Raw genomic sequence first — 13,012 nt, 5'->3', positions numbered from 1 at the left:
GGCAGTGCGTGTGGGTGTTGGGAGGGAGTCGGCCTGGGTGCTTGGTGCGCGTGTGGGAGGCGGGCACGTGCGTCCCTGAACAGGTGCCCTGCCGTCTCCGCTTGGGCTGCCTGCTGTTTACTCCGCTGGGGTTATCTGCAGTTCAGGCTTGGGGTATAGGCCGACAGCTAGGTTCGGAACAGAGACGGTGGCATCAGAAGGGCCTTCCCCCCCATCTCATCCCCGTCAACAGGAGAAACTTCACCCTTCTGGGTCCACACCTTTCGGTGTGACAGATGTCAGAGTCTTATTTATTCTGGATTCTGGGTTCCAGGGACACAGCAAGAGCAGCTTTGAATCTCCCCACAAGCAGCACCCCAGCTTCTCCCTCTTCTTCTTCTTTTTTTTTTTTTTTTTTTTTTTAGTTTATGTATTAACTTTGAGAGACAGCGACAGCACACAAGCGGGGGAGGGGCAGAGAGAGAGGGGGAGAGAGAGAGAGAACTCCAAGCAGGCTCTGCACTGCCAGCTCAGGGCCCAATGCGGGCGGATCCCACGAAGTGTGGGATCATGACCTGAGCCGCAGTAAAGAGCCGGGTCATTTAACCAACAGTCACCAGGTGCCCCTCCCTCTTCTTTATTTAAGGTTTCTGGAGCCCTGGCTCTTTAAAAAGCACTAGAATTTAAACACACAGAAAGTTGTAAAGAATAACCGATACCTTTTGCTGGCCATCCCAGTTAAAAAAATAACCACATTCTTATAAATATAGTTGACACCCCCTTGCACCTTCCCTTCTCCAGAGATAACATCCTTTCCTCAATTTGGCATTTTAGCACTCCCATACTACGTCTACTCTTTTTTTTTTAATGTTTTATTTATTTTTGATAGAGAGATAGAGCATGAGAGGGGGAGGGGCAGAGAGAGAAGGAGACACAGAACCGGAAGCAGGCTCCAGGCTGAGCTGTCAGCACAGAGCCTGAGACGCGGGGCTCAAACCTACGAAGGTGAGGGTGCCTGGGTGGCTCAGTCGATTAAACATCCGACTTCGGCTCAGGTCAGATCTCACACTCGTGGGTTCGAGCCCCGCGTCAGGCTCTGTGCTGACACCTAGCTCAGCGCCTGGAGCCTACTTCCGGTTCTGTGTCTCCTTCTCTCTCTGCCCCTCCCCCTCTCATGCTCTGTCTCTCTCTGTATCAAAAATAAATAAAACATTAAAAAAACAAACAAACAAACAAAAAACCTACTCTCACAGGTGAGATCTGACCTGAGCTGAAGTCGGAGGCTTAACCGACTGAGCCACCCAGGCACCCCACTACGTCTACTCTTTATGCCTATACATCTAAGCATATCATTCCTAAATGTATCATTCAGTTTTGCCTAACCCATTATATATGTCTTTATGCAATTTGTTGTTTTTTGCTCAATATATTATTCCTGAGATTCATCCATGAATTTTGCATTCTCTTTAACAGCTGTATGTTATTCCTCTACATGAATACATCACGTTTAGGAAATTTAGATTATTTCTCTACAAACAATGATGTTATGAACATTTTTACAACATGTGTCCTGGGCACACATATGAGCATTTCTCTGGAGTACATACCTAAGTGTGGAATGGCCAGGATATCCGCTCACAGCTTCTCCCCTTTGGCATGAAGCCAACCTGCCCTCCAGAGGATTTATACCAATGTGCACCCCAGTCAGCAGTGTCTGGGGTTTCCACATCCTCTACTTCCTCACCAGCACTTGGAATCAACCTTTTTTTATAGTCCTGGCTCATCTGTCATCAGATTTTTCTCTCCAGCCTTTTATCTCACCATTGTCAAAATGCATTGGCAAGCACCTGCTCACTTGTGTTGGACACTTAAAGACTGGAAGCCCCAACTGAGCTATGCTCCCTAGGGGCGCAGTCTGATCTAGACATCCTGAAGGCAAACACACATTCAGACAGACAAGATGTCTGTATTAGGTATTGTCACAGCCATGACATTTATATGAGGAAGAATTGCATTGTGATCCCTCTTTACAGATGAGAAAAGTAGTTAAGTTGTACAGGTTAAGTTGTGTCCCCCATAAATTTGTATGTTAAAGTCCCAATTCCCAGCACCTCAGAATGTGACCTTACTTGGAGATAGGGTCTTTAAAGAGATAAAATCAAGCTAAGATAAGGTCACTAGGGTGGACCCTCATCCAATATGGCCATATCCTTGCTAAAAGGGGAAATTTGGACACAGCGGTACACACAGGAAGAACACCATGTAAACATGAGGGCTGAGAATGGGTGATGCATCTAGAAGCTAAGGGACGTCAATGGTTGCTAGCATCTGCCAGAAGCCGGGAGAAGGGCCTAGCCTGATTCTTCCTCAGCACCCTCAGAAAGAACCAACCTTGCCAGCACCTTGATCTTGGACTTCCAGTCTCCAGAATTGTGAGACAATAAACTTCTATTGTTTAAGCCATCCAGTTTGTGATACTTTGTTATGGCAGCCCTAGGAAGCTAATACTGAGACTTAGAAATCTCACCTAACATTTGGTTACTGTCTGGCAGAGCCAGGAATCAGCCCCCTTGTGTTCTGACTCCCAAGTCCTGCTCAATATCCGCTATGCCATAAAGAGAAGACCAACGGGGATGAAAAGCATGGAATGAAAACCAAACTACAGTATGATCCCATCAATTGTGTTCTGGCCCACCCTCAACCTGGCTTCACTTAAACACAGTTTCAATGGACTATTCCAGCCCCTCCCATGCTTTGGCGTCCTTCACCACCACACGCTCGCCTGGGGTAGAGGTCAAGGAGGATCCACTGACATGTTGCACTGTTTCAATAGGTTGTTTCAATAGGATCAACTGTATGCATTGATAGATGAGTGAGTGGCCTACATACTATGATACTGGGTGTGCCCAAGTATCTCCTCCAACTTTATTCTTGGCAATTCATTCCTTAGGTTTGAAAATCCTTCAACATCTTCAACAGTCCTTCATTAATCCATTTCTTGGAAAAGTAATGTTATCAGTGAACAAGAATGAGATGATTCCAGAGCACGTAGCAAAGCTGCGTTGGGCCAGGATGGATGGGATGTCTCCAAACTCATTGGTGCACTTAGGTCTGCAGACTAAACCCAAGGGAGGAGTAAACATACCTGTGGTGTAGAACAGAACCTTTGGAGTTTCCAGTTTGGATGCAGTGAGGTCGGGGACAGCATCACCTCTTCTCCAGTTCTGACAAGACTTTTGTTGCCTGGCACTCAGAACCACTGGTGCTCAGGAAATGCCATTCTCTGGAATATAGCTGTGCAAAAATAGTCAAGTTGGTCCCTGGGTTCTGTGACCCAAACTAATATTGTCTCATTCACTATGTAACTTGGAGTGGGACTAAGGGATAAAGAAACTCTATTTTGCCTTTTTGTATTCTGTTTTCTTCCTTTGTAAATTTGTTTTTTCCTCAGGTTGTAGGGAGAATGAGAATGTTTTACCAATGCAAAGCTGAGTTTTTTCTAAGGAGCTAAAGAACTTCCTTTAATAAGATGAGGAACCTAATGCAGTCTAGAGATCCAGTGCAATTCGAATACAAGTAGTATTTTTCATAGAACTAGAACAAACAATCCTAAAATTTGTATGGAACCACAAAAGGCCTGAAGAGCCAGCCAAAGCCAGCTTGAAAAAGAAAACTAAAGCTGGAAGCATCACAATTCAAGATTTCATGTTATACTACAAAGCTGTAGTAACCAAAACAGTATGGTACTGGCACAAAAACAGACACATACATAAGTGGAACAGAATAGAGAGAACCCAGAAATAAACCCATAGTCAGTGAATCTATAACAAAGGAAACAACACACAATGGGGAAAAGACAGTTTCTTCAACAAACAGTGCTGGGAAAACTGGACAGCCACATGCAAAAGAAGGAAACTGGACCACTTTTTCACACCATACACAAAAATAAACTCAAAATGCATTAAAGATATAAATGTAGGACCTGAAACTATTAAAATTATAAAAGAAGACACAGGCAGTAAACTCATGGATGTTGACCTTAGTAACACTTTTATGGATCTGACTCCAAAGGCAATGGCAACAAAAGCAAAAATAAACAATTAGAAATACAGCAAAATAAAAAGCCTTTGCACAGCAATGGAAACCATTAATAAAACCAAAAGGCAACCTACTGAATGGGAAAAGGTATTATCAAGTGACATATCCAGTAAGGGACTAATATTCAAAATGTATAAAGAACTCAAACAACTCAACACCAAAACCAAAAACACCCCACCCAAATAATCTGATTTGGGCAGAGAACTTGAATAGACAATTTTCCAAGGAAGACATACAGATGGCCAACAGACACATGAAAAGGTGCTTAACATCACTTATCACCAGGGAAATGCAAATCAGAACTATAATGAGATATCACCTCACACTCGTCAGAATGGCTAAAATCAACAATACAAGAAACAACAGATGTTGGTAAGGATGTGGAGCAAGGAGAACCAACCCCCTTGCACGATTGGTGGGAATGTAAACTGGTGCAGCAGGGTAAGATCTGGAAAACACTATGGACGTTCCTCAAAAAACTAAAAAAAAACCTATCATATGACTCAGTAATTCTACTTTTAGGTATTTACCCAAAGAAAGTAAGAACACTAAGTCAAGGGGCACTGGGTGGTTCATTCCGTTAAGTGTCCAACTCTTGATTTCAGCTCAGGTCACGATATCATTCATGAGTTCAAGCCCTACTTTGGGCTCTGTGCTAGTAGTGTGGAGCCTGCCTAGGATTCTGTCTCTCCCTCTCTCTCTCAGGCGCCCCTTGAAATAAATAAACTTCAAAAAAAAAAAACCCTACTAACTTAAAAAGATACATGCACCTTTATGTTTATTGCGGTGTTACTTACAATAGCCAAGATATGGAAGCAACCTAAATGTCTATCAATAGATGTATGGATAAAGATGTGGTATAAAATCTTACTACTGGGTATTTATGCACAGAAAATGAAAACACCAATTTGAAAAGATATATATATCCTTATATATAACACAGCACTGTTTATAATAGCGAAGATATGGAAGCAGCCCACCAACTGTCTACCCATAGATGAATAGATAAAGAAGATGTAGTACACACACACACACACACACACACACACACACACAGGAATACTACTTGGTCATGAAAAAAGGGTAAAATCTTGCCATTTCCAGCAACATGAATGGACCTAGAGAGTAGTATGCTAAATGAATATAAGACAAAGAAAGGCAAATGTCACATGATTTCATTTACTTGTGGAATCTAAAAAACAAAACAAATGAATAAACAAAAAGCAGGAACAGACCCATAAATATAGAGAACCAATTGATGGTTGCCAGGGGGAGGGGGTTAGGGAGATAGGCAAAACAGGTAGAGGGGATTAAGAAGTGCAAACTTAAAAAAATGCTTTATTTATTTTTTCGAGAGAGAAAGGATCTGAAACAGGCTCTGTGCTGACAGCAGTGATCCCAATCTGGGACTTGAACTCATGAACCATGAGACTGTGACCTGAGTTGAAGTCAGATGCTCAGCCAACTGAGCCACCCAGGCACCCCAAGAGGTACAAACTTCTAACCATAAAATAAATAAGTCACGAGGGTGAAAATGATCACCTAGGGAATATAGTCCATAATATTGTAAAGACGTCTTAGGGTGACTAATGGTAACCACACTCACAATGGCGAGCACTGCATAATGTATATAATTGTCAAATCACTATGTGGTACACCTGGAACTAATGGTATATGTCAACTATACTTTAACTTAACAAAATCTAGCCTTGTCTAACTCTAAAAAAGTTATGGAGAGTGCCAGGGATTGTTCTGAGGCCAGTTTGTATCCTCAGCGGGTGGTCCGTGTCTTTGCCAATACTTACCTCTGAGAGCAGTTTATATCCTCAGCTGGGTGGTCCATGTCTCTGCCAATAACTTACCTCACTCCCCTCCCCTGGTCATTTTTTTTAGCTTATTTATTTTTAGTAATCTCTACACCCAACATAGGGCCTGAACCCACGATCAAGAGTCACACACTCTTCTAGTGAGCCAGCCAGATACCCCATCCCCTGGTCATTTTTTAAGCTAAAGGTTATAGAAATCAACACACCAATTCATTAGCAAGGAATAACTACATTGAGCTCTAATGATGAGACACAGGGGGAGAAAACTTCCAGGAGCACTATTCAGGAAGATTAAACCAGCCTTCTTCTATGAGGAGCAGAGGAAGTGGAGATATTCCCTTCCAAGACGCTTGGGAAATATCTGTAATTTCTCTCCTTTATTTCATCATGTGGTTCACAAGATAAGATGTTGAATGGTTCCAAATTCAAAAATTTTGTGAGGAGAAAAATGGAAGTGTGAGATTTGGCTCTCTCACTGCACTGGTTTTCCTCTGAATTATATACAGCAAGTTTTCCTTTCATTTGGTCAAAAAAGTATTTATTGAGTGCCTACTATGTGTCAGATGCTGAGGTAGGCTCTGGGCCTAAGATGGTGAACCAGATGAGGGCCCTGCCTTCGTGAAGTTCACATTGTAGGGTGGAAGGCAGACAAGGAACAAGGACGTTTGTACTGTCAGGTTGTGGTAACTGCTGAAGAAAACTAGAGCAGGATGAGAGGAGAGAGAGATGGGGGAGGGGATGTGTGGATGACATTGTGCAGAGATGGGAACAAGGTGAAGGCTGTGCACATACAAGGTGAAGGCTGTGCACGTATCTGGAAGAAGGGTGTCGCCAACAGAGAACTCAGAATATTGCAGGTAAGATAAGGTAGGCTGGGACAGTGCTTGTCCCCCACACACCGCAGACAGGGGAGATTTACAGCTCTCCATCCCCTGTCCAGCCTGGCTCCTTTGGTGACAGTCAGTTGCACCAGGAAGGCTGACTGGGGTATGGAGCCTTGTCTCCTGCCATGGAGAGAACAGAGCTACCTCGTCTACTCCAGGATGAACCGTTGTCCTTGCTCTCCTTGGCACAGTGCTCTTCCCTTGTGGGTTAGCAAGCCGCCAAACCCCGGGTCCCACAGACCTGAGGGAGTTGGGACTCCCTCTACTGAAAGAGAGCACAGAACACTGCTGTGTGGGTTCTGAGAACAGCCAGAGGGCGATGGGTCTTTGTATTTCTGGCAACGAGGAAGGCTGAGAGGGGCTCCTAAGGTAAGGTTTCCTGACTTTTACTGTCATAGGCCCTCAGGTCTCTAAAGAACTTTCTGCCTTCAGCTTAAACCGGACCACACCTTATACTTGTCATTGGGTGTCAGACAATCCTTAGCAAGTCTAGATTTGGGCTGACCAATACGACAGTCACCAGCCAGCTACATATGGTTATTGAGCACTTGAGGTGTGGTGAGGCCAAAGAGAGCTTTGCTGTAAGTGTAAAATATACAGCAGATTTTGAAAACAATACAAAATAACAATGTGAAATATCTCAATTATTTATACATGGATTACATTATTTTATACTAGTATTTCAGATCTATTGTGTTAAATAAAATACAGTACATTATGAAAATGAACTTTACCAGTTTCTTTTTACTTTTTTAATATGGCAACTAACAAATTTAAGGTTACACATATGGGTCTATTATATTTCTAATGGATGACACTGGTCCAAATAGATTCACAGCTGGTTCCTTGAACCTTATCTAATCTATGCCAGCAACTCTCACTGATTCAGGGTGTTCTTTATATCTAATCTAAATCCCTGTACCTATATTCAAAATCCCTGCCTTCCTGTCCAAGCCTCGGTAGAGACGGAGATGAACTGTTTCCTACCTTCCTTGTGATATTCTTTCATGCTTCTAAATATCTTTATACCTCTTCTTTTTAACCTTTTTCTTCAAGGCTGGCTAATGCCAATTCTTATCTCTGATGGTAGGATGGGAAGGAGAGCTCATTTGGCACAGTGAAATCACCCAAACATTGCTCTGCCACATAAGGAAATTCCCAGAATATTCTTTGTAGAATGGGTTATTCAGAGCTAGACAAACAGCTCCCTTGAGCCCGCGGAAGGTTAAGGGCAGCCAGTTCTATTTCAGGGTTTCTCTTCTGACCCTGTCAGATCTGCTGAGGACAGGAATGAAGCCGTTTTCCAGAATTCTCCTGTCCAGCAAGGGTCCCGGGGGCTGTACCCATTTTGAAACATATCACCCTACCTCCACCCCAAAGCTACCAGGCTAAGATGACTTTTTATATCTGACCCTTGGATGATTTTTTCCTATTCTGTGGATGGCAAAACCAAGGCGCAGAAAGTTCAAGTGTTCCTCTCTATTGATGAAAACAGACTGAACATGGCATACTGAACTCAGACAAGCTTGTCAAGCATTGCAGCTCAGTCATTAACTAACTGGGTGACTCTGAGTGAAGTGCTTAATTTTTCTGGAATCTGCTTTGTCACCTGTAAAACTGAAATAACATGTAATTTGTAGAATTACTGTGAAGTTTACATGAGAGGCAGAACAGCAAAATGGTTAAGAGCCCTCCAGGCCTCAGTTTACTCATCTCTAAAATGGAGGTCATAGTGGGACCTATCTGATAGCATGAAGATTAAATGGGACGATTCTTAAAAGTTCTCAAAACACTGCCTAACACATAATAAGTACAAAGTGAATGTTTGCTGTTATTTGGAAACTGTACATACACATACACATGTGTGTGCTTGCACACACATGCACACTCTTAGACGCCTCTCCCCTTTGCTCCCAGAATACAACTGGATGGTTATCTATGACATTCTTTCTTACACTGTTTCTAATTGTTTACTTGTCTACCTTCACCAGATCCTAGGCTTTCTAAGGGTGGGTCTTCTTCTGTGTGTATCTTTCTCTCTCTTCTTACACAAAATTAGTTGAATGCATTGGGCAGCAGGACTCCAGTGGACACAGGGGGTTGTTATGCAGGTGATGAGACACTAGAACAGCCTGTCGAGTTCCCCACCTGAATTTTTCAGCCACAGAATCCAACTGATGCCCTAGGAGATCACTCAAGACCCCATTGTGCTCATCCCCCTTTCCTTTGCATCTATAGGACTTATTTGCCAACCCTTCTCATCTTAGGGCTCTTTGCCAAAATCTGGATCCTGCAAATGCCCTCAGAGGATATGACCAAGGTGCCCATGCCACCAAATATTCTGGACCTCTGAACTTCAACAAAACTCCTGTTTTGCCTTTCTTCTGGCTTCAACATTTCTCCTCCTCTCTCTGGTGTTTATCTGCTTTCTTTCTTGCTTCTGTTTCCCTCCATTTTCCCCTTTCTCCTTGCCTGCCCTTGGCACCTCTGGACATGACCTCCATTTCCTAGGGATACTTGTGCTAACAAAGTCAGTGACTATTCTCTAAGAGCCATGTATGATACCCAGTGTTAGTGTTCAGGGGACATCCAGTGGGAGTGATGATGGGCTGAGGGGAGCCTCCCAGCGAAACCTTTACCTCTGAACGATGGCAAGATGCAACAGCATTAGTTTACAAGTGTGGAGGCGTTCGTGAGCTTCTGTCCTGGGACCTGCAGAGTGTGCGTTGGCTTGAGACTATGAGTAGCCACAGAAACCCACCTAAATATGATGATAAATAGGAATAAGCAGTGATTTACATGGCAAATAAATACATGTATATGGTTCAGTGGACAGTACAAGTAGGAGAGGGCTTGGAGGTGGACGAGGAGCAGGAAGACGAAGGGCTTGGAGTAAGCGAGTCAATGATGAGTAGAAACGAGAGGGCAGAGGGCCCTGAGGAAGGTGGAAAGTGAGTCTAGGGAAGCCTGGAGAGAGGATGTCTGATTTGTCACTTTGGGGAGCAGCAATGGGCTTTTTGAGGCATGGCAATTAGACAGGACAATGCTGGCAGACAGCCAGATGAAGAATGAAGATTGAAGATCATGGTTGGCAATGTGGCTGGCCCTGCATCTGCCTCAGGGATTCCCAGTCCCACAGCCTCCAGCACTCCCTGACCCCCAACCATTCCTCAGGCCTTAGTAACTCAGGGATCTGAATGGCCTTGGCCACCCAGCTCATGAGGAGGCCACCCAGATCTTACCTGGTGGTTGAGGAGGAAGTATGGACCTGGAAGTGGCTCTGAGGCCTCTGTGCTGGATGAAATTGATCACTTTCCATGAGGTTGGTGGCATTCAGCAGAGCATAAGGTGTCCCATGGGGTTGGTGTGCTGGATATGTCAGGGGAGGGATGTTCACCCTGATTCCCCTCAAAAGCTGTGGTGAGGGGCACCTGGATGGCTCAGTTGGTTAGGCGTCTCACTTCAGCTCAGGTCATGATATCGTGGTACATGAGTTCAAGCCCCGCATTGGACTCTGTGCTGACAGCTCAGAGCCTGGAATCTGCTTCGGGTTCTGTGTCTCCCTCTCTCTGTGCCCTTCCCCTGCTCACGCTCTTTCTCTCTCTCTCAAAAATAAACATTAAAAAAATTGGTGAGAGAGTAGATCTCTAAGGCAGGCCCGGATTACCGGAATCCCTTGCTCCACCCCAATAGAGGCTCCACCCCAATAGACGCCATATTTATTAGTGTATGTGGGGGAAGGGGATGAGGGGTGTTCATGGTTGTCAGCAGGCTGAGCTGGGATTGCCTTGGAAGAGTTCCCAGGCCCAGGAGGGTTTACGGATGCTATCGTTTTCCCTCAGATCTCCACGGCCCACCACAGTTCAGCAATTTCCGGAGTGTTGCTTCTGCGGTTCAGGCTGGCCAGTGGACAAGGCCTCCCATAATGCTGTGGTCCCCCTGTCAGCAGGAAGAAGAGTGTTATCCAGAGAGCAGAGCAGACAGCTGGTGGATGGGGTGGAAGTCCTTCTGATGTGAGGCAAGTAACCTCCAAAGTAGTCTGGGTCTGTCAAGGCAGGAGTCCGTGGGAGTGCACCTTACCTTTCTACTTTCCCACAACTTCCAGGTCAGCGGGTAGGCAGCCTTCTCTGAAGAACCCAAGTGGCCTACTTCCTTCCACTCCCCAAACCTTCATATCAACCCTCTAAGTTTCCCTAGGGCCTCTCATCATGGAGGTGACAAAACCCAGGCATCATGGGCAGAACTAGAATAACAGAAGAGAAGCAGGATGGGAAAACAAGCCCTCGAGGCCTAGCTCCCAGCCTTCTTTCTATTGCCAGGAGCAGCAGGAGCTGCTGGGCTTTGCTGCCCTGAGCAAGTCACTTGTCCATGGGTCTTAGTGGGCCATCTAAACCTGATGGATTCGACTTGTGTCCTCATGGCTTGCCCATTTCTGACGTATTAGGATCCTAGGTAAGGGGACCTCCTGCTTTCCACCATTATTCCTAACCCAGATTGAGATAAGTGGACATATTCCCAGAGCTCTGTTATGCCTCTGGAATACTCAAGGAATTCTCCTTCACCCTTTGGCTCTGGTCATCCCCGCCCACCCCCCATACATATGGGGGGGGGGAGAAGTGTTAAGGAGGACTATTAATAGAACTATAGATTTCGAACTAGAAAGAAATTTGGAAACTCACCATATCACACCCTATTTATTGTAGTCATTTTTATTTTATTTTTTTTGTTTAATGTTTGTTTATTTTTGAGAGAGAGACAGAGCACAAGTGGGGGAGGGGCAGAGAGGGAGACACAGAATCTGAAGCAGGCTCCAGGCTCCGAGCTGTCAGCACAGAGCCCGATGCAGGGCTCAAACTCACATGCTGTGAGATCATGACCTGAGCAGAAGTCAGATGCTTAACTGACTGAGCCACACAGGTGCCCCTATAAATTACTTTTGAGATGCAATTCATGTAACAACATGACTACCATTTTTTAAAAGTTTATTGAGAAAGAGAGAGACAGAGAGCGCGAGCAGGAGAGAGGCAGAGAGTCTGTCAGTGCAGATCCCAATGTGGGGCTTGATCTCATGAACCATAAGATCATGGCCTGAGCTGAAACCAAGAGTCTGACGCTTAACCAACTGAGCCATCCAGGCGCCCCAGACAATTACCATTTTTAAAGTATACAATTCAGTGGCATTTTGTTCATCCATGACATTGTGCAACCACAACTTCTATCCGTTCCAAAATATTTTAACCACCCTAAAAGAAAACTCTGTACCCAGTGACAGTCAGTCCTCATTTCTCCTTCCCCTAGAACGTGGCAATTTACTTTCTATCTCTATGGATTTGCTGATTCTAGATCTTTCATGTAAATAGAATCATCCCATATACAGCCTTTTGTGTCTGGCTTCTTTCACTCGGCGTGGTATTGTCAAGGTTCACCTACACTGTAGCAAGAATCAGTGTAATACCCCGTCCATTGTTTTCATCCATGAGTAATGATTGGTTGATAGCTTCGTTTATGGAGGGCCTACACTTATTTTATTTATTCCACTTAGTTGTACCCTCAAAGCTCCCACTGCGTCAAGGAGGAAACTAAAAGCCTGAGGTTAACAATGCCCTTCCCAAAGGTCATATAGCTGGTCCGTGGTTAAACCAGGGCTAGGACTCCGGTGGGGTTTTGATTCTCAGGTACCTAGCGGGCTCGAGAAAAGTGGGCAAGAGGGCAGTGGTCAGAAGGCCAAGAGAAGCCCAGCTGAGGAAGATGACCAACTTGGGGTGTGACAGGAGCGGGAGGAGGTGAGGTGGCCCCCACCATACAACTTCTCCCCTTCTAGCCCCTCCCCCCGCCCCGCTGCCTCCTTCTACTGGGCCTCCCATATCCAGTCTCACTGGGTCAGCACCTTTCTGACCAATGTGATTTGCCTGCCTCCACTCCAGGCCTCTTGTCTCTGGCCTCCATGACAAAAGCTAAGGCATTTGGGGTTGATTGCAACACAAGCCCAAGGCCCTGACATAATGCTCTGGGGTGACCACTATTTTACCTTGAATCTCTACTTTGTTGTACTCTTGTCCCACCACAGAGACCTGGTCTGCTGTCCTCAGACTGGACTCTTCCATCCTCCAGCACCAGCCTTGGCCTGACCTCTGTTCCCCAAATGCTGTGTGGGAACTGCAACCCAATAGAGCTGCTTCTGGTCTTTGTCCAACATCAAATGGTCTAGGAAGCTGTGGAATTGAG

The sequence above is a fragment of the Suricata suricatta genome, chromosome 10, assembly GCF_006229205.1.
Source record: "Suricata suricatta isolate VVHF042 chromosome 10, meerkat_22Aug2017_6uvM2_HiC, whole genome shotgun sequence".
NCBI classification, from domain to species: Eukaryota; Metazoa; Chordata; class Mammalia; order Carnivora; family Herpestidae; genus Suricata; species Suricata suricatta.
This window is presented reverse-complemented; position numbering follows the sequence as displayed.